The sequence below is a fragment of the Amblyomma americanum genome, chromosome 10 (genome assembly GCF_052857255.1).
Source record: "Amblyomma americanum isolate KBUSLIRL-KWMA chromosome 10, ASM5285725v1, whole genome shotgun sequence".
Lineage (NCBI taxonomy): Eukaryota > Metazoa > Arthropoda > Arachnida > Ixodida > Ixodidae > Amblyomma > Amblyomma americanum.
The window spans coordinates 36,189,821-36,211,262 of NC_135506.1; the positions used below are offsets into that span (position 1 = coordinate 36,189,821).

The following is a 21,442-nucleotide window of genomic DNA, read 5'->3' on the forward strand; positions in this document are numbered from 1 at the left end:
CTAGCGCAGATTCCCGTACTACGGTGTTCACGGATACCGACACAGAGCTCCCATTTGCTGCGTGCGTATAAGAGCCAAAGCGGCCTGATCAGGGCGGTGTAGGGGTGCCGCCTAAAGCCCTTCAGATCGGGCCCAGCCATAGCAAAATGGACAGTGCACAGTGACTCGGACCTTGACACGTGACTAACGCTCTTTCCCCATATGCTCCCAAAGCGGCCTTATGCATTCGAGTAAAAATAAAGGACTGTCATCAGTCAATCAATCCCGCGCGCAATCTAAAGCCACCCTGATTTTTTTACCCGCATATACAGCGTATTTCACGTAACACTTTCCACATAAAAAAATAGGTCTGTTTGCGTAAAAAGATCGCTTTTTTCGGCGTAGCATTTTCAACGAAGTAGTCCACCAAGAATACACCCAAGACGTGCTAACCAGCACGCTGGTTAACTAATATCCAATAGTTAAATTTTTAACTATTACTGTTAGGACTCTCAATTATTGACGCGGTTGCCGTCAGCACTGTGGCCCAACAAATTTTGACTATTTCGACGAGTTACGTGCCCTGGGTAGGTTGATTTACCTACAAGCTTCTCAAAAGCGCATGTATTTTGGCGCGATGCAGCCGAAGACCACAGTTCAAAAATATACGCACACAGTAGACAGAACATGTGTCCGCGTCCTCTGCGTCCGTGCCACCAGCACGACCTCAGAATATGTGCTATGTTCAGTTAGCTCAATACCTAGCATTACTAAGGAACCTTAAGAAGCTTCGGAATTTATTCCTCCAGAACTTTCGAAAGCGCTGCGACAGGGGACACAGCTTTCGAAAGTTATCGAAGATGTACCAACTAGCTCAATTGTCCGTGTTACTCCTATCCCTCCAAGATTCGTACACTTCGTGCAAGAAATGTCTGCTAGCAATGTGCTTGGTACGCGACATCAACTTAGACAGGGGACATACGTCATCTAGTGCCAGAAGCCAGAGGTCGCGTGGGGCCTGTCACCTTAAGACCTCCAATTACCGGACGCCTCCGTTGGCCCGTAGCCGCAGCCTATAGTGTGTCAAGTTCACTTCCAGTCCTTAAGATGAGGTACTACCGGACCACGCGGTGCGCAGAGAAAAAATGCGTCGTTCTAATTAGCCCCGCCAACAACGGGGCGATCATGTTCCGTGTCGGAGACGTAAGCGGCACCGGACCTGGCCCCAGAGCGCGCAAACAGGAAACCAGATACGGGCGGCGCGAGCGCGCGCAGAAAGTAGGACGATGCCTCGTGTCCTTGGAGAGAAAGCGAAGTCATGGTGACCTTCGCACTTCGTCCAGGCACGAGGGTTCAATAGCTTTGACCTTCGCCGCGGGTGAAACATGCTCGTCTTGGCGCAGAGTCTTCGCACCTTCTCTCCGTGTCTGGCTCTCCCCTCTTGCTTTACCTCGACTGGTGAACTCCGGGAGTCTTGCCATTCCTGACACGCGGCCTTCCCCAGCAGGGGGTGTAGTGCGCGCTCGGAACATGCGACGTGTAGTGATGTCTTCTGCAAGCGTAGCATTGTAAATCATGTTGCAGATACATCGGTCTGAAGGACTTTCGCCGGATCTGCTGGAGTCTGCATCATAGTGTGGTGTAACTAAGAACTCCCTCGCTCACCTGGCGTCCTGTGACATTGTTGCCTTTGTTAGACTTAACCACAATGAGCATTTGTGGGCAGTGAACCGGTGCTTTTTGATAATCTGTCGTCAGCGATCACGGGGTCCAGGAGGCCTTGGGAGACGGCGGATTAATAGGAGAAGAGGTTGATATCTGGCAGAGTTGTTTAGTTTGGTTTGGTTGGGGGGTTTAACGTCCCAGAAAGACTCGTAGTGAGGGGCTCCGGAAATTTCGACCACCTGAGGTTCTTTAACGTGCACTGACATCGCACGGTACACGGACCTCTAGAATCTCGCCTCCATCGAAATTCGACCTCCGCGGCCGGGATCGAACTCGCGTCTTTCGGGTCAGCAGCCGAACGCTATAACCACTGAGCCACCGCAGAGGCTGTACAGTTGTCGCCTAGCTTCACCTTTTCACTTCTGCTGCGACCGAAAAGGCCGGAAGTACTTTATTTGTATGTCCTCCGTGCATCCGCGAAAATAAGATCGTCTCTGTCTTGGACAGTACGCGCCTCCACCTATTTGATATTGTCACGTGCTCCTCGACAGCCGAAACCTTGATTTAGCTTATGTTGACTGCACTGTCGGTAACGCCTGTAAAACCGTTACTGTGCGAACAATTCAGTGTAGCAATATTGCTTCACGTTCAGACCACCTAAATGGCACACAAAGCAAGCTACAGGCACTCTGAGCGCTTCACGAAATTTTTTATTAAAGAAGACAAGTACAAATGAGCTGCTAAGTTGTCCCCAATCAGATGGTTCACAAATTCTACTAGTTGGTAAGTTGCTGGACATTCAGCTTGCCTGAAATGCATTTTAGCCTCTTTTTGGTCATTGCCTAAATCAAATTCTGCAAGCTCCTAGTTTAGAGGATAGCATAACAAGATACTACGACTATAATTGCCGTAACCGTTTCACGGTCGCGGAAGCCGTACTCCGTTTCACAGTTAGTCACCACTTGAATGAAAGCCACACGTGACGTAAGCAAAAAATGAACTGCATACTTCACGTGGAACCGTGGTTCGTGATTCCGGGTCCTGATTGGGCCGCAGCAACCTCTCTCTCTCTCTCAACGCTTCAATATCTGGAGAGTCAAGGAGGACCTACGGCCTCACGCAGTGAAGCTGCAAGCCGCAGATGATGTGGTAAGCCGTCTATTTCGAGCTCGGAGGCTGTAAGTGAAGTCGTTGAAAAAGGCCCAGTGGACGTGAGGACACCGACGAGGAACTGCCCAAGGTATTTCGCAACAGCGCCTCAACGCCTGCCACACGACCTGCTGCTTAATGCCGGCGTGACGCAGACCGCGTGTAGTATGAACAGCAGAGAGCGATGTGCCTTTCATCCTAACTCCTCCGGCACGAGACAGGGCACCTGTTTTCCTCTTTAGCTGTCATAACGGCAGAAGGGCGGTCGTGTACTGCCCGTGACTTCCTTTTGGAAAGGGGAGGTTCATAATCACAGGGGCATCTCGGAACCTTTAAGCTAACATATATGGTGCCGAAATTTATTTATTTGGTTGACCCTCGTCAGAAGCAAGATGTCTGGCGCTTGAACATCTTGACGCGCCTAAGGCGGACAAATGCAAGTGGTATAGACTGAATGTAAAGTAACCAAAAGCGACCACTCTATCGCATTCTCTATGTCAGACCTTGGTGTATCTTAGCCTCAACGGCTTCTGAGACTGGTTTCTTGCACTGCGACTTAATATCTCACCATGGCGAAGTCACATACACGACTTTCTCTGTGAAGCACAGTGTCGTTGTTCTGAGCCTGACTCGGTGCCAAAACCTCTACCAGCGCGGAATTACCTCGGACGAATTTTGCCTGACATCACCTAATAACGTCGGAACCACTGGTAGCAGTGCTGCAGATATCCTTGCTCAAGAGGCTTGGTCGCTTACACCATCAGTGGCTGTCCCAAATGTCAATAATTCCGCAAGGCAGCTAATGTTACACGGGTCTCTCGCGAGGTGAAGCTCTCTTTTATTGTTTGCTGCACCTACGCCACTTATACGCATGGCTACACAATAGCCATGCAGACTGCGGGTTGTAACATGCGGCTTCTGGTAAAGCCAAACTTTTTGCAGGATGAACTGAGCCACTGGAAGGCGCTACCAGAAACCTACGGGGCAGAAACGTGGATAGATAGATAGATAGATAGATAAAGAGGAGGAGGGAAAGGCAGGGACAGAAACGTGGAGGCTAACGAAAAGGGTTCGGCTTAAGTTAAGGACAACGCAGCGAGCCATGGAAAGAAAAATGATCGGTGTAACGTCAAGAGACCGGAAGCGGGCAAAGCGGGTGAGGGAACAAACGCGTGTTAATGACATATCCTAGTCGAAATCAAGTGGAAGAAAGGGGCTTGGGCAGGGTATGTAATGCGAAGGCAAGATGACCGCTGGTCCTTAAAAGTAACGGAGTGGATTCCAAGAGAAGGCAAGCGTAGCAGTGGGTGGCAGAAGGTTAGGTGGGCGGATGAGATTAATCGGGGATACGGTGGTCGCAGCTGGCAAAGGACAGGGTTAATTGAACAGACATGGAGAGGCCTTTGCCCTGCAGTGCGCGTATGATGATGGTGTTATGAAGAGTTTTCTACCACTCCCACTTAAATGTTAATGTCGTATCTTGGCGTTGCACTTTTTTTTTTTCATTCTTACCCACCCGTTACAGGAGGTCAAACAGTTTTTCCTCGCAAATGACTACATTACAGATGCCTTCGCGGACCTGTCCTTCTGTCACCGAAGCCGGCTGCCCTGTTAGACCTGGTAGCGATGCAGTTGAGCCACTACTCCTACGCTTTCTTTAGTTCATGTCAAAACTATGGTGGTTGAGAGCAAGGGTGCGTGGGAATTTACCGTAGTAAGCAGTTGTAAACGCACTCTTCAAAAGCATTATAAAATACCGAGTTACAATTTCTGTTTGCATTTGGTCACGTTGGTGTTGGATAAGAGGATGACGCATGAACAATAATAATTCATAATTGGTTTTTGGGGAAAGGAAATGGCGCCATATCTGTCTCATATACCGGCGGACACCTGAAACGCGCCGTAAAGGAAGGGATAAAGGAGGGAGTGAAAAAAGAAAGGAAGAAAGAGGTGCCGTTGCGGAGGGCTCCGTAAATAAATTCGGCCACCTGGGGATCTCTAATGTGCACTCACATCGCACAGAACACGGGCGCTTTAGCGTTTTGCCTCCATAAAAACGCAGCCGCCGCGGTCGGGTTCGAACCCGGCAACTCCGGCTCAGTAGCTGAGCGCCCTAACCACTGAGCCACCGCGGCGGGTGACGCACGAACGGCGTCTCTCCGCTGTTGTCTCCACTCTGGCAATTTTTAACATGGGAGCTATCTGTGGCCACAATCTTGATTCGCCAGTAGAAACGCTACAAGCGCGAGGCGACGGCTTCGACAAGTGCAGTGTTATCACGCTATCACACGCTAGCTACACTGATTTGAAATGTGACGGCTGGCGCGAGCAGCTTCCACAGCACAGGCTCATAAAATTACCCAAGTGTGCAATGGTGTAAGGCTTCCACCAGTGCCCACAGAAATTAACACAATACATCTTGGAAATCAGGCTCGAAAATAGCACAATTGTTTAACTTTTTTTTGTTCCTGAAAGAGGCTGCAAGTAACGGTAGAAATTTAAAAGACAGAACCATAACGTCCACCAGCGTACCTTGGACTCTAGTTGCGGATACTACGCTGAAAGACTTCACGGGTCCGCGAGTGCGTTAGACCCATGAGCCCATCACTCCTGCTGGACCCATCACTCCTATAGAAGACGTTGAGTGTGCTTGCTTGAGATCATACAAGGAGCGAAAGAGAAGGAAAAAGAAAGATCATGCATTGACAGCGCTTATTCGGACTCGTTGATTTAGCTGATTCCTTGATAAAGAAAAAAAACGTTTTTTTAGGCTGCGTGGTTCACCTCACGTACGGTGTGGGAGGAAAGGGTCAAAGGTCAGCGCTGCACTATGAAGTCGATCCTCCCCGCAGACCGCGAGCGATTCCCGCGCTAGCAATGCGAGCGCGAGAGACACAGATGTCAAGTATATATACGGCCACGTGACCACGTTCACGTTCTCCTCAACTTTCCACCGAATTCTCAGAACTTACTCGAAAATGACGCTAAAGCGACGACGATGATGGAAAGAAAACAAGAGAAAGGAAAAGCAAAGGAGACCGAAGGAGACATTGCGAACGGAGGAGGGACGAGGTTCCAGGAGGAGCGGAACTTTTTCCGGCGAAATCGCGCGTCTCGCGCGCGGGCCGCTTCCTCGTCGGAGGAAGCAGAGGGGGCTCCCGGGGTTCCTCGCGGCGGCTACGGGGACCGGGGTCAAGGCGTGGCGTCCTTGAGGGCTACCTTTTCACCGCCGTCGCCGCCGACGCCGCTCACTTCCACTCGACGACGACGACGACGCGGCAAACCGGCTTGGGCGTCGAGGGTGAGGGTGGCCGTGTCGTCGTTCCGCTAACCCAATTCCAGCGGCTCGACTCCGCGGCTGCTCGGCCGCGTCCTCTCACTGTGTGTGCGCCGGCCCCTTGGATAGCCGTCGTCGACGCCGGAGAGAGGATCTCCTCACGCAGGTGGGTTCGCGCGCGCGGCGACGCAGCGACGACGGATGGCTTCGCCGCTCCCCGAGCACGGAGGATGCACGATGAGGGTCCAGGACTGGATGCTAGCGCGGAACTCTCGTCGCGCGCCGCTTTGGATGATGTAGAGGACAGGAAGATGTGAGGCGTGATTGCTCTACAACGTGACGCTGAGTTACCGGGCTTTAAGGACCGTGTGCCTTCGGAAAGTCGTAGTCCAGCACCGGGTAGGAGCGAGGACCTGCTGATCAGTTACCGCGGTCGATCACCGCGCTCGGTCAGTTATGCCTGAAATCAATACTTTTTTCAATTTATTAGGCGGGTGACACAAGCGTGGTTAGTGTAGGAAAGTTAACAAATCAGCGTGTTAGAGCGGGATGCATCCACGTAGAGTTGCACCAGGGGTACTTTACGGACTGTACGCCTTCGGTGGCAGCAACATTGCGGTAGTGCAGTATACAGAAGTTGCGTGGACTGTTCAAGACGCGCTTTAGCAAGCATCGCTCAGTCTCCGATTTCTCAACAGTTAATGCAGCAAAAAAAAAAGAGCAAGCCAGTGTGAAACGATTCGGCTCCAGTTGCTTCACGGTATACACGTGCTTCCTAGACTACATACGACTTGATCGGCACCGTTCGCTCCTCAATATCGCTCGTCCACACGGGAAATGCCGACTTGCGAGATACGGAAATCGAACCTCTCCCGTCGTCTATACGACGAGGAAGAAGCCAGGCTTTCTCTCTTCGCTATCGGAGGGACGTGCCTTACGGAGAGGTATACCACGGCTGTTCGGCGCAGCCTTCCGAGGAAGGCTGTGGCTAATCCGCGCAGTGCAGTGCTCGAAAGGGGACAAGGATGAAATCAATATGGTGGAACACAACGCAAGCTCCTCGCTGCTGTTGGCGCTTCGTGGCAATGGCTTCGGCACTCGTGTGGCGCTTTCTTTTTCGCTCGATAATCAGCCGAATGTGGCGGGCTTAAATGGGACAAGGATGACTCTGCCAAGCGTTTGTCCACACAGTGGGTCACTGCGGCTTTCTACGCTACCTGGTCAGCCCTTTGGCGCTGAATACGTATTGTAGTTGAATAGGCTGACCAACAACGGATGGTTAACAATTATTTCCAGTAACAATTGCTCATCAGCATCGAAGGCTTTCGCTGATTGCCGGTGTATTTACGAAAGCAGCACGGGTTGGGCACGAGACTTGATCCTGGCTGAAAAGCTAACATTATGCATTATATACTATCAGCAAGAAATGAAACGCGAACAAGATAACTGAGCCACGGGCAACAAAATAAGAAGCTCTTAGCCAGGGGAAGCTCAATAACAGCTGAGATTGTGTTAACTTCGAAGCCGCGAAGACTCTTCTTCAGAAGTATTAATCACCCTTGCTTGTATTTCCTCTCCAGAAGCTAACATGTCGGTTTATTTTTATTGCAGCTTCAGTTGTTTTGTTCGCGTTTTATTCGTTGCTGCTAGAATGTGTCCATTCATATTAACTCCTGTACGGACGTGATAACGGGAGTCTCGGAGGCTTTGTATTTGTTGCGTTACCTTCTCGCTCGAGCGAGGTCTTCCTGCAGAACTGCTGCCACCAGCCAATAACAACTGCGTACTCAACCTTCGCTTGTAGCGAGACAGAAAGTTGCTTCCTGACGCGGGTTTAGCGGCGCTCCTTGCGACCGCCTAAATGCCGGACTAGTCCAGGACAATGGGACGCACTAGGAAGACACTTCCGGCGTACTCGGATTACAGGTCCGGTACGTCAGGACAGGAAATAAAACAAAAACGGGGAGAAGATTACAGCTTCCGTGGCCGTATCCCGCGTCGCACGGATGAACAACACGGACTCCGTTCGTCATCGCGCAAGCCGTGTAAGGAAGCCGCAGAGGGTGTATCGTGAATGACTGTGCCGGTGGTAGCGGTGTGCCCTTACCGCCGTGGCAACCCACGGCTCTCCGGGCGTGTGGGCCGAAATACGCGTGTCCCTTTCGAAGGCCGGCGGTGTGTGCGACAAACAGTGTCGAGTCGGCCGTGGTTTCGCCAGCGCCATTTCGACGAATACGCATGTGCTGCGTGAAACAGCGGGAACATTTGCGCTTCCCTAACAAAAATTTCTTTAAACAGTCTATAGACTGTCTATAGACATCTGTCTGCAAAGACTATAGACTATTGACAAATCCTAAACAACAGTCTAAAGGCAATAGGAATTGTATACACAATCTATAGATTTATGGCCATACACTTTTAGTAGACTTCTGTCTATAGAGAGTCTGTAGGCTAGGAATAGAGAAAGAGAAATATCTATAGGATGGCAATAGTCTATAAGAAGTCTAAAAACTGTCTATAGACCATTTTTGTAAGGGTTGCCAATTCGGGCACGGGACGACACGCGTCGCCATTTACGGGTTCGGACTCACGGTGTGAGCTGACAATTTCATCTGCGGGGTTGTTTTGAATGGAGAGCTCTTGGACTGCAATCGTGTCGCTCAGTGGCAACAGTGGCAGGGACGATATGCAAAAACAGTTGAACCTTGATACAACGAAGTTGGAAGTGCCCGGAGATTACTTCCTTTTAGCCGTAGCTTCGTTATAGCCCGTGTTGTTGACCGAGAATACAAGTGGGAATCGTCTTTCCTTCGTTATAAACAGTATCGTTATAACGAGGTTCGACTGCAGTTTTACGACGGAATCTCGCTTTGATACTATGGTGTCCAAAGCTGCACAGGTATTGCGCGAGTATATGTTACTCAAGTGATGTTAAATTCTTATCCTAGCCGTGCTGGCTTTGGCGTCCTTGGCTTGCAATCTCGCTTCCTCAGATACAACTGGAGTGAACGAACGTATATTTACATCTGTGGTTTGGGCAGATGGAAAAAAAAAACCTTTCAGGAAAGAACTAAATTGATGCTTTGCAGCTGTCGTCCGGTAATCCTTGTTTCGAGAATACATTTCCACACTTAACATGTTGCGAAGCAGTGCAAACACGAGATAATTTGCATAGTAAATCAGTTTATCTTTCGTCTATTCGTTTTCAATCGGCGCAAGGTGTATCGGTGCCCTTGAGGGGGTGTGGCCAGCTACCTGATATACGATATGAGTACCTGTTAGTACTCAGTGCGCCCACTATGCGTCAAGTCGGACAAAGTGTGCTTATTACTCATTCTGCGGACACATTTTTGTACTCATCATGCTGACGCGGCTAAATAGCGCACGGTAGCCGTGCGAGGTTTCGGAATACCTTAGCCGCTGTCGTAGTGTCAGATATTTTACTGGAGCTTGCCATTAGCTCTGCCGACTTCGGCGTACAGAGGGCATGCCCTATGGTCCCACAAGGTAACAAAGTGTATTCCATGGGAATGCCCATTAGCAGTGGAGGTAGAATTAAGGGAGGCGGATGAGATTGGGAAGTTTGCGAGGGTATAAGATGGCTGCAGGTGGCACTGGACAGCATTAATGGGAGATCATTGGTTACGCTTCTGTTCTGCAGTGGACGAAAATGGGCAACGAATGTTGTTCTGTGCTGGGCTGTTGCTGTCACTGTAGCGTCCTTAAGCTGCTTCAATGGGCGGCGTGGGCTTACCTCGTCAGCGCGCAACACGGAAGGAGTCTATAAAAGTTTCCGTTGGCTTACAATTTCCCAGTAAACATAGCTAGTAGCCCTCGCCTCTATAGGCGAGCGTCTGGAAAGACAGCGACCACTGATGTGTTCAAATCGTATGTACAGTACTCACGGATTGAAATAGGACATTCGGAGCGCGTGGCCGTCGCTTCATGGAGCGCCGCCCGTAGACGCTCATGGAACCAAGGTGGTGCATTGTGGTATGGCGCGAGAGGGAGAACATCTACAAAGCAGAATTGTTCCTTCCAGTAGCCAATGAGCCGGCCTGTGGCTTACCACATGCCTGCGTGGCACTGCAAGGCTAGCGCTCCGAATGTCCTATTTCAATCCGTGAGTACTGTACACAAGCATATGCATCGCACGAGGCGGTTCAAGTCAACTCTTGAAGTGCGTCGATGGCTTAGTGCAGGTGAAAGCATACGAGAACACATTATAGCATTCCGTAGATGATTACCGTTTACCGCGCTTAATTGCAAATGAGACACTCGGCTATACGGCGTTGACTGGCTGCGGTTGCTTATAGTGATGCCTTTTGCACTTTTGTTACTGTGTAATACATCAATTACACTGGAGGGACGCTTTCCCGCCGGCAGTCTTTGTTCTGCAAGAGTTCTGATCCGTTATAGTGAGCTTTTGACGTGTCGGTTCGACCTTAGCAGGAATTTCCGTGTGATGCACTGGGCTTCCAAAGGAGGGACGAGACAATAATTTCCTCTTTGTTCGGTATTAAATTTTTGTCCCGGCATTTCTTTCTTCTATTTTTGAAGTAGTCGGCACTTCTTAAAAGGGCCCCATTTCTATCTTGTACATACTAATCAATCCAATGTAATTCACGGTTTATTAATTCAGAAAATAATGCAAGATGTGAAGCGTACAGAGAAGGGTTCCGAAGTCATAAGACTATAAGGGACCCTGGTAGATCAGTGCGTCATCAGAGAAAAAAATAACTGCAGACACAGAAGATTGGGTACAAAATAAAGGATAGCTTAATATAGCAAAAATACCTTAGGGGCTCGAGCAGAAAAAAAAAAAACGGAAGAAAATGACGTGATGGCATCTGTTCCAACACGCTCTTTATCCTTGTTGGCGATATTTTGACGTACAACTCATACCTGCGCTCCGGACCGCACTCTACAAATTGGAAAAGGCGAGAACTATCCAGAAGAGGCCTTTTAACGTGGGAGGGTGTATTAGCGTACCAGCTAGCCATATTAAAAAGGGGGCTGCTCCCTGCATGCTATTAGGCGTCGCGCAGGAGCAGGTCGTCTGAATGCATACGCAATTACCGCAGCGGCGTAAGGGCGGTGATGTACTAAAACGTCGGACTTATAAGAGGCGTGTCCGCTAGCCGAACTGATCGGAGCGAAAGAAGGACGGGTAGGCAATCACGGCGAGACGGGGCGACGTTACTCTTCCGGTATTAAATAGCGCTTAATAGCGCTGAGTCGCCGCGGCGAGTGCGTTCGTTGTAGCGAGTTGTTACGCAATAACGCGAGCCTAGTTTCGTCGGAGGAGATCGCACAATCAGTCATCTTTACAACGCCACCATGATCGCCATAATCGAGGTGGATTCTCACGCCACTTGATCGCCTATGCAGATTGCATTTGTACTGGAGGAATGCCAATTCTTGAGAAATTCGTATACGAATTTCTTTGCGGCGTATCGAAAGAGATGAGTGCGAAATCGTTTTTGCGTTTAGACGCCCTGAAACGAGGCGAACGGGACCTGTGAAGACAGAGCCGACGACCTCGTCGAGATGATTAGGAATGCCCTCCACCAAGTACTCTGCGGCGAACGGCGAGATTGATTTCAAGCATGTGTGGTTTTCGTCGAGATGATTAGGAAAGCCCTCCACCAAGTACTCTGCGGCGAACGGCGAGATTGGTTGCAAGCATGTGTGGTTTCCGGCGGGCTATTTTGTGTCACTCATTTGAAGCCGCCGTCTGATGAGATTGATACAATTTCTGACAGTACCGCCCTTAACAAATACCACGGAATAACCATTTGTATTTGTATACGTCACGAAGGAACCCTTAGCGCACCCGAACGAGACAAAATATTTTGAATTGTTTGTTTTTGCTTTTTTCCCTAGAAACTCAAGGAAAAAAAATCTTATTAGGCTGTCACATAGTGGGCTCTAGCGCTTACACAAATTACCGTGTACACTTTCACAGAGAGTCACTGCATCTGCGTTGCTGTTCCATCGAAAGTCGCCGACCACAACCCCATGGTGGCATTTGTCAAGGCTTCTTAACCATACAAGTCTCACTGGACCAAATGCTATAGTAATGTGGCCATGTGGTACCTAATGCAGAATGTAGCCTTGTGTATGTAGTATAGTATACGGACCTACATTCGATAACCCCTGCATACTTGCCACATACTATACTACCTATGAGGCTCTATGTTTACGTTCAGTTTGAAGGGAAAAAAACTGCAGGTAATGTCCACTACACTCCAATCAGTCCGGAAGCACGGATTTTTGCTACGTAGAAGACGACGGAGCGGGAAGAGCCCCTGGACGGAGCGCTCGCGCTAGGCGAACAGCCAACGGATTATTTTGTTCGGAGCTGGTACCCATCGGATTATTGCTCACACACTAAAACACAGCGGTAACAAAGACGCATGACGAAGAAAAGTACACAACACAGGCGCTGTCCCGCAACTGGCCCCAACTAGCCCATCTAGCCCAACTTACCCAACATGTGATTCTACTACAGCAAATACCTATGTTTACGGCATGCGGTACGTGGCCCCGCGTACTATATGGTATGTGGCAGCCGCTGCAGACGGCGTCTGCCGCCAGTGGCGCGACCGTTGAGCGCCCCGGGGGTGAGAACGGCGTCCGCTCGTGCCAACCGGAACGAAAGGTGCCTCAGCTGCGGCGCGACAGGGCCTTCGCAATTCAAGGCGAGATCTCGAGCAAGCGGCGGCGGGCCAGGCAGAGGCATCTCTCGCGACCAAGAAGGTGAGGAGGAGGAGAGTGCACCGGACGTCCTTGGATGAGGAAGAGCAGCCGCTGATCAGTATTCCGGCCAGCGTCCTTTGTCCCGCTAGGGCCGGCGGCGTTGACACGTCCAGCTCAACGGACCTCGTCTCCCTCCCGCCGCCTCGGCCATTGTGCGCTACCCTCCCGGCGTCACGTGCAGCCAGGCATGCTGCGGGCTCCCTAGTTGTGTGTTTTGCGTGTGTGCGTTATCGCCAACTCGAAGAATCGCGTGGCGTGTGCGGACAGGGGGACTGTATCTTTCGCGAGGTCACTGCTCGACCACGGCAACCATTTCTTGAGTTTACATTTTTTTTTAAGATTTAGAATACACTTGTCGCGGCAGCCTAGGGATGGTAAAGTCTCAAAGGATGTGAAAGTGTACACCTAGATGCCAACCAAACCACACTTGTGAGATGGTAAGGCAGTTCCCCGTTTGGAGCTGGCTCCAGGCAAGGGTACTTGGGAATCATGGGTTCAGGCACATTTCCATAGAAGTGAACATAGCTGTTGATGGGGATGGTGTGATGTTTACGATGTCCGCTGCTGTCCTAGTCGTGTAGAAAAAGCGGTAGAGGACAGAGGACTACAATGGAGCAATACCTATGTGTACAAAGATGTCGCCGAAATAAGCCGTGCAAATGCGTTAAATCAATTATTACAGCGTGAAAAAATTCGAAATATACCGGATGATGATTTGGAAGTGCTGAATAAAAACGCTAATGTAGCATGGCAGGACGTGAACTGACGAGCTTTAGAGACAGCAGCAGCAGCAGCAACAACAACAGCAAAAAAAAGCTTATTTAAGCCCGAACACTGAACTTGCTGTTACGAGAAAAGAACACCCGCGGCCCGTATTTGGCAGTGGCGCTTATAATGAATGGCGATATGCAGTGACGATCGCTTACGATCGAAGATTCCACTGCTCGGTTGCTTTGTACCACAGTAACCACTTTCGCGCCCAAAGGCTCTGTCCCCTTACAAAAACTTTTTTACACAGTCTATAGACTGTCCATAGAGTTCTGTCTATAAAGACTATATACTCTCTATAGACGAAGCCTAGAAAACAGTATATAGGCAATGCAAATCCTATCGACACTCTATAGACTATGAATAGGCAAAACTAAATATCTATAGGAAGCCAATATAGTCTATAAGAAGTCTCTAGACTGTCTGTAGACCATTTTTACAACCTTTAGGGCGTATGATTACTCCGCTTAGGCCACCAATTATGCCTCGTTTTTCACATTACGCAACGATGCCTTCGGCAGACCAGAACACGGTTCAAAAACGCTCACATCTCGATTGGTCTCTCTGTCGTGGCGAATCGTAAAAACCAAACTGCGGTTTCCTCGTCATTTGCGCAATCGCTCTTCGCAATCTGCAACGGCGTAGGCCGTAGCAATTAGTGAAGCGAGCGCTCTGCAGCGTCACGAAGTCAGCGTCGAGCGAACGGCAGTCCCCACCGGGGTTCCATGTCGTCTCAGCGCAGGCGAAGAGCCACCTGCGAGCAGAATGGTTCACCTGAACCATTTTCCCCGCGTCTCAAAATCAATCCCTCTATCGCCACAACGCGCGCTGGCTACGCCTGCAGCACCGCTGCGGCTCCTTTGTCCAGGCGGTCAGCAGCAGCAGCAGCAGCCACCGCAGCAACGCTCGAAGAACAGCTGCTTCGAGTCATCCCGAAGCAACGGTCATTGAGGACAGTCCGCGGCGACGCTCGACTCTTCCTCCACTTCTCCAATGCTCGTTTCGTGTCTTATTTACATTAGCGGCGGCTCGGTCGCATCGTTAACCTAACACGAGGATTGAGCAAAACCTCCGCTCGAAGAACGCGCGGTAGGTCCTCCTCCTTGTACCTCTTCCTCTTTTCTTCTTCGGCGTGAGGGACGTGTCTGGACTCCGCTACGCCCGCGAGGTCCGCACCGGCAAGAAAGAGCCGCTGCGTTGCGCGAGAACCAAAGAAAGAGAGAGAGAAAGAAGAAAATGAAATCAAAAGAAGGGGAGAATGAATGAGTGAATAATGAAAAAAGGGAGGGGGGCGGAACGGGCGACAAACCGGACCCCGTCGCTGTCTCACTGGTGTCGTGCCCTGCGGTGAAAAGAATGCAGCCGCGCACTCCCGCTGGCGACGACGTCGAGCGCCCTGTGGGAACAGGGCCCTGAGGGTAAAAGAAATGTATCAGTGCCGCGGGACAGCTGAGGCGCTTTTTTGTTCGGGCAGCCGCTTAAGACAGCGTAGTCCGTCCTTTCTGCGTCTTGCTGCTTTTGCGGGGATAGTGCATGCGCGGGCTTCGGCGTGCATATCCGCGAAAGTATAACACCGTCCGCTTCGACTTGGGCGGTTTCGAATTATTCCGCGTTCTTTCTGCTTCGTTTTATTAGCTCCATTTCTTTTCGCTTTTTTCTGCTTTGGGAACGAAGCTGGGCACGAAGGTTCTTCCGGAACAAGCTCTGACAACGCGCTGGTTTCTTTAACGCTCGCTGAAACCTCGTTGCGAACGGGGGGACGACGCAGTTTGCTTTTTCCTTTTTCCTTCTTTGTCATTTCGCTCCCACGGAAAAGCGGTCGTCGTATACACAACCAGAAATCTCGAGGCTGGGATCTCGTGAGTCTGCGACGGAGTAGAAAGTGTCGCCGCATGCACGAACGCTGGAGCAGGAACAGCGGGATTTGCGATACGACATCGGTTCGAACCCGACCGCGGTGGCTGCGTTTTTATGGAGGAAAAACGCTAAGGCGCCCGTGTGCTGTACGATGTCAGTGCACGTTAAAGATCCCCAGGTGGTCGAAATTATTCCGGAGCCCTCCACTACGGCACCTCTCTCTTCCTTTCTTCTTTCACTCCCTCCTTTACCCTTCCCTTACGGCGCGGTTCAGGTGTCCAACGATATATGAGACAGATACTGCGCCATTTCCTTTCCCCCCCAAAACCAATTATTATTATTATTATCGATGACGATAGCTTGAGCGCTCTGAAGAATTGTGGGCGCACTTTATCAAACTCAATTAGAACGTTAACGCTGCCTGCCCTTATAAAAATGGTAAATAGACAGTTTATAGACTTCTTATAGACTCTGTTGCTTTCCTATAGATATTTCTTTTTGTCTACTCATAGTCTATAGGCTCTCTATAGACAAGTCTACTAATAATGTATGTCCATAAATCTATAGAATGTCTATAGACTGTGTATAGGATTTGTATTGCCTTTAGACTGTTCTCTAGGGCTTGTCTACAGAGATTCTATAGACATTATAGACAGAAGTTTATGTACAGTCTATAGACTGTCTAAAGAAGTTTTTGTAAGGGTCTGCGCAGCTATAGGCCTTTTTACTTGTAACTATAGTGATGCAACTTGTGTGATTTCGGTTTTTTGAGCAAGCGGGTTGCTAGAAAAGTGCATTGATCATGTGCTACCCATCGATCTGCTGTGTACGCACTCGCAAAATAGGGCACAGGAGGCTTGTTGTTTTAATACGGCACGCAGCGTATGCCAGCATAACGTAGCAATTTGTTTGCCGTGATGCCCCTAGGTGGATTTAGCTCAGCCCTTTCATGAAATATCCCAAGTTCTCGAGAAGTGGGTCTAATCAGCCTAAATAGCGACACACATTGTTGCTAGTATGGCACAGAGCGCGTGTGGCGAGGCAGGATACGTGGTATGAACTGAAATCGAAAGTAGTGTCTTATAAATAAAGTGGTTGTGAAATCATCATGCCCTCCACCGCCGAGGTATTGTGGAGAAGGAGTGATTACAGTTGTTACAAAAAAATAAACCATGTAGATATGGTAGGCGGTAAAGCCGTAATAAACAGTAAAAAAGAACACGCGACCGAAGGTGTTGCATATATCGAAATCAACATCGGTTGTAACCTGAGTGCATGTTTTGATCTCTTCTTTTTACTGTCACAGGCTAGATTACTCCTACGAGGATCACAGAACGGGTGGTTTATTACTCATATGCGTCATTCCATTGAACCGGCGGCAAATCATGCACTGACACCGCGGGAATTGCCTTTCAATCGTCCAGCTTAGACCAGAAAAGAGCGATGTGTTGTCTACCCGTTAGAGGCCTTGTACAAAAGCGACTATTTGCAGCAGCTGCATAGAAATTCGAATTGAAAACTACTCTCACGTAGTCGACTGCCGTGCAATGGCTAAATAGTAGGGATCAGGCCCTGAATTGATGTCGCATTGTCAAGTTTCACCGGTTTTGCGCTATCTGGTTCATTCCTTTTGTATACGTGCTTCAAAGTCTGGTTCGCTGGAAAAAAGTTTCCGTGGAATGACAGCGTAGTCGCCGCAGGGAACCGGTACTTTGCTGCCTTGAGGAAGCCTACTTTTATGAAGGAAGAAAAGAAAGGAAGAAAGAAAGAGAGGAAAATGCTCTATAGACAGCCTATAGGCTTCTTATAGACTCTATTGCCTTCCTATAGATATTTCCTTTTGTCTATTCCTTGTCTATAGACCCTATAGACAAAAGTCTACTAAAAGTGTATGGCCATAAATCTATAGATTGTCTATAGACTGTCTATAGGATTTGGATTGCCTTTAGACTGTTCCTTAAAGTTTGTCTATAGAAAATCTATAAACTTTATTGACAGATGTCTATAGAAATTCTATAGACTGTCTAAAGACATTTCTGTAAAGGAGGACCTCTATAAGACGGATTGATGAACCTGAGCCGGATGGTACATGGCACATTTAGAGCACCGTCTGCACATTACTTCTATACATTGTGGACCTTTGACACTGACACGTTGCACGCCACAAGACATATATTTACCTGAAATCCTATTGTTGCCTCCTTCTCTAGCATGCTTCTCGAAATGTTCTTGCGCCCACCACCTCCACGCACGGCGCGGAAAACAAACACGTCGCTCCGTATCAAGAACAGCCCTTCGGATGATAAACGCGTTGGGACTCTCTACCTACGCGCAACGTTCGCCGCGAGTCGAGGACGAGAAACCGCTAGGCCGTTCGCGAAAATATAAGCGAAGGCGACGACCGAACCGAACCGGACTCTGTTAAACCCTGCGTGTACACAGTTTTTCTTTTTGTTCTTGTTTCCAGTCCGGCGCAACGCGCGCTCCTCGGCCGCGAGCCCGTTACAAACGGAGCGAGGGCACACTACGACAACCGATTCGCCACGCCGTGTGCACGCCGCGAGCCCGTCTTACAAATCTCTCGCCGTAATGCACACCGATTGTGGACACCACGTCGCTTCCCAGACATACCGGCGCCGGTGTGAAGGTGACGAACGTCTCACAACCGCTCATAACCGGGTTAATTCATCGTCGTCCTTCACACGCCTTCCAGGGCGACGTCGTCGTCATGGTCCCTGGCTTCGGCAATGCTGCACTCAACTAAGAAGAGAAGGTGCGGTGGAGAGTGAGAGGCGAAGCGTGTACGAGGCCTCGGTGGCATGCGCGTCCTTGCTCCCCTTATGCGCGAGTGTCGACTCGGCAAGAGACCTGCGGCGCCCGCCGCCGCCGCCGAGACGATGGGCGACGACGTCGTCCCTCGCCTTAAGCCTAACCGGCGGCGACATTGCTTCTCCCGTATCGACGACTACGAAGACGACGAGAAAGAGGGCGAGGAGGAAGAAGAAGAGGGGGGAGGCACAGCCTGATTACAACGGTGCCTCGCAGACGCATTCGTCCTTGCCGACTCGGCGTGAAGGTTGGCTTCGAGTGCGGTAACGCATGCCCCCCCAGAGCCCATATATACACACGGACACCGCCTCTGGCGACTCGAACGAAGCTCCCGCGGCTGCTGCTGCCGCTTTACGCGGCAGCGTGCCAATGACGGCGACGGTTGTCTGAAGATGCGGGGAAGAAGGGCGCCAACTCATCGCAATCCATGCACGTGTCTTCGAACACTTCTTCTTCCAATAGGCGCGGCCCGGGTCGATATGGAGACAGAGTTCCCCCCACGACTGCGAATTGGCGACGTCCCTCTGCCTCATCATCTCTTCGAACTCGAGAAGGGCGACGTAACGGCGATGATATCGGGAAGGGCGGCGATGATATCCGGGCGACGGTATTTATACCGCGTCACTCACTATGCCAATGGTACACACGAACGTCGATACGCGAGAGATTCTTTACTTTTTTTTTCTTTTTACTGATGAATTCCTCCCTCTAGAAGGGCTAGACCACCGTCGGTGTTCTGGACGTCCCGTGCGCCCTGAACGGCACCGTATGGTGGATGAATTATTCAAGGATTCCTGGTCGCCCTCCAGTTTGGGCGTGACGTCTGGGAAAAAAAGCGATACGTGATCATTGTACGAGCCTAACTAGTTGCCCAGCGCTTGCCTGCCGTGTGAAACAGTGTGCTCCGCGCTGTGTCTTTTGTCTCAAGCGCGTGGCAATACGGGGCTGTGGGAGAGCACTGGCTTTGTTCGGGTTTGGAAGCGATAACAACTCGCGCTGTGTCGGTTCTTGCGCTTCCGGTTAGAAGCTTGCGAGCAGCTGAGGCACTGTCTGCAAAGCGCGGTTAATGCGCCTTTAAATCCGTTCCCTTAATTAATTTGCTTGATATTTTCTTTTAAAGCATATGTTGTTAGTCTGAATTATGACAAATCTTATCGCTGCGTCAAGAATTGATAAGCAAATAATGAAGCTTAAACGCGCGGTTCGAAGTGTGAAGGTTGGCTCCACGCTGCCCGAAAACAGAATGGCAAGGTGTTACCGAAGCTCACGTTCAAAACGTAACGAATAGTTTTTAGGACTGCATCGAGGCGTGAGTAGTCAAACCTCATAAGCCTGGCAGCCTAATCGAGCACGCGTTGTCACGTCCCGCCCTGAACCTGTTTCAAACTCCCGGTGTTGTCAGTCTAACTCTACAGCCAAGCTTCGCACAAAGCATCGCCTAATCAAAACTTAATTCAATCGCGCTATTCTCAGCAATTTACAAATGACGATGAAATTAAGCGAGCTGTTAAAAGGTCTCAGAACATTCGAGCTTGTTTTGTTTCGTCTAGAAGGCAAGTGCAATGGTGCCTTTGAGATTCAACTCTTTTCGAACAGCTACGACTGTGAGGAATTAAAAAATAATGAAAGATCATAGGCAAAATGAACGGTAAGAACCTTGCAGTACAAACCAAAAATATCTAAAGTAGGGCTAACCACGTCGTTTAATTCTCGAGATGAACGGTAAGAACGTATAGGGACACGCTGAAGTAGCTTTGCTACTGGCCTCTGTAAGGAAATAATGGTTGTTATTTGAGGGACTAACGGGGTCGTGGTACCGCAACAGGTGCTGAAAGACCTAACCGCTTCAGTGCTATTAGTCCGCCCTGGCTTAAGATGTGCATTACAAATTGATGCAATGCGTTGCAGTGTCATCGGCAGCCATGCAGCTGTCGATGGTATACCTGTCTTAAGTGCCTCAGAGGCAACGCGCTGGCAAGGGACTTGGCTGGAAAGTGCGCGGCGGGGCGGAAGTCCGACTAAAGTCCTGCCAGAAAGAAAGCGACCAACCGAAGAAAGGGAAAAAGGCTTTCCCCGCTCAGCTGCTGCGAGCCGTGGCCGTCAGATTAGCGAGATCAGCGCCACGTAAGTCTGGACTGGCCATTGCAAGGCCGGACGTCCTCGCCCGTGCCAAGGACCCGGACAGCGCGAGCCGATCTATTAGGCGGGCCTCTGCATCGAGAGCGCGAGAGCCAACGAGTCACGTGACTGACTGCTTCGCGGGCGCGCCCTTCTTCTGGCAGGGACGGAGTAAAAAACCGGAAGTATGACGCCCCGTACGCCATATCCGTTAAATACGGAGCAGACACAATGGGGGGGGGGGGGGGGTTCTGCTGCGCAAGCACTTTTAGTGGTGCGCAAGTCCAACTTTCTCTGACAAAAATTTAGAAAATTGGAAAATTGTGAGATACTGTTATGGGAATATTAAAGGTAATGTCCATTATTCTGATACGTAGCCAAATCTTCCTTTTAAAGTGTTTCCGTCGATCGCATCATGCTGTAAAGACTGCCATAGAAATTGTGAACACTGAAGCGCTGGCAGACGACGGAGGACGAGACACACAGTCTGTCGTCTGCCAGCGCTTCAGTGTTCACAATGTCAAACCAACTCGCCCAGCAACACACCCTGCCATAGAAAACCAATGGCGAACGCTTTTGACGATACCAGAAACGTTCACAGAAAAAAAAAACTTGACTGCCGTCGGGTGATCTGCGGATATATTGATTTGTTATATTGAAATCTCACAGTATATGAAAAAATTGCGTTCATAAACTCTTTCCCGTTCAAAAATGCTTTTGTCCAGAACTGCTGCTGATAGAGCAGAATTGAAGCACCAGCTTGTGCTGACATTAAGAGCGAGAGTTTGTGAACCTTTCCTTCACCCCACAACACTTTTTCCTGATTAGTATTAATCCGTCGGCTGCTGACTGGAGCAGCTACACCTCTTTATGCTTAGTCCTAGAGACATGCAAGAAGAAGCAAGCATAGCCCGAACCTCGTTCGTAAAGAACGTCGGTCTTACTAAAATCGGCGCAGCCGAATTATTCGAGTGGTCTGTATAACCGAATAACCGGCTCCATCGTAGATGCACGTACTGAATTCATCTGATCTTCCGA

General features: G+C 49.9%; 1 protein-coding gene across 1 annotated transcript in view; it reads left to right on the forward strand.

Annotated features, from left to right (window-relative positions):
• The first annotated feature begins 6,043 nt into the window (after nucleotides 1-6,043).
• LOC144108840 (peroxidase-like) overlaps nucleotides 6,044-21,442 on the forward strand; it is a 106,237-nt gene continuing 90,838 nt past the window's right edge. The window contains exon 1 of the mRNA XM_077642032.1: nucleotides 6,044-6,236. The gene's annotated coding sequence lies outside the window, so the exon portion shown is untranslated. The remainder of the gene's footprint in view (nucleotides 6,237-21,442) is intronic.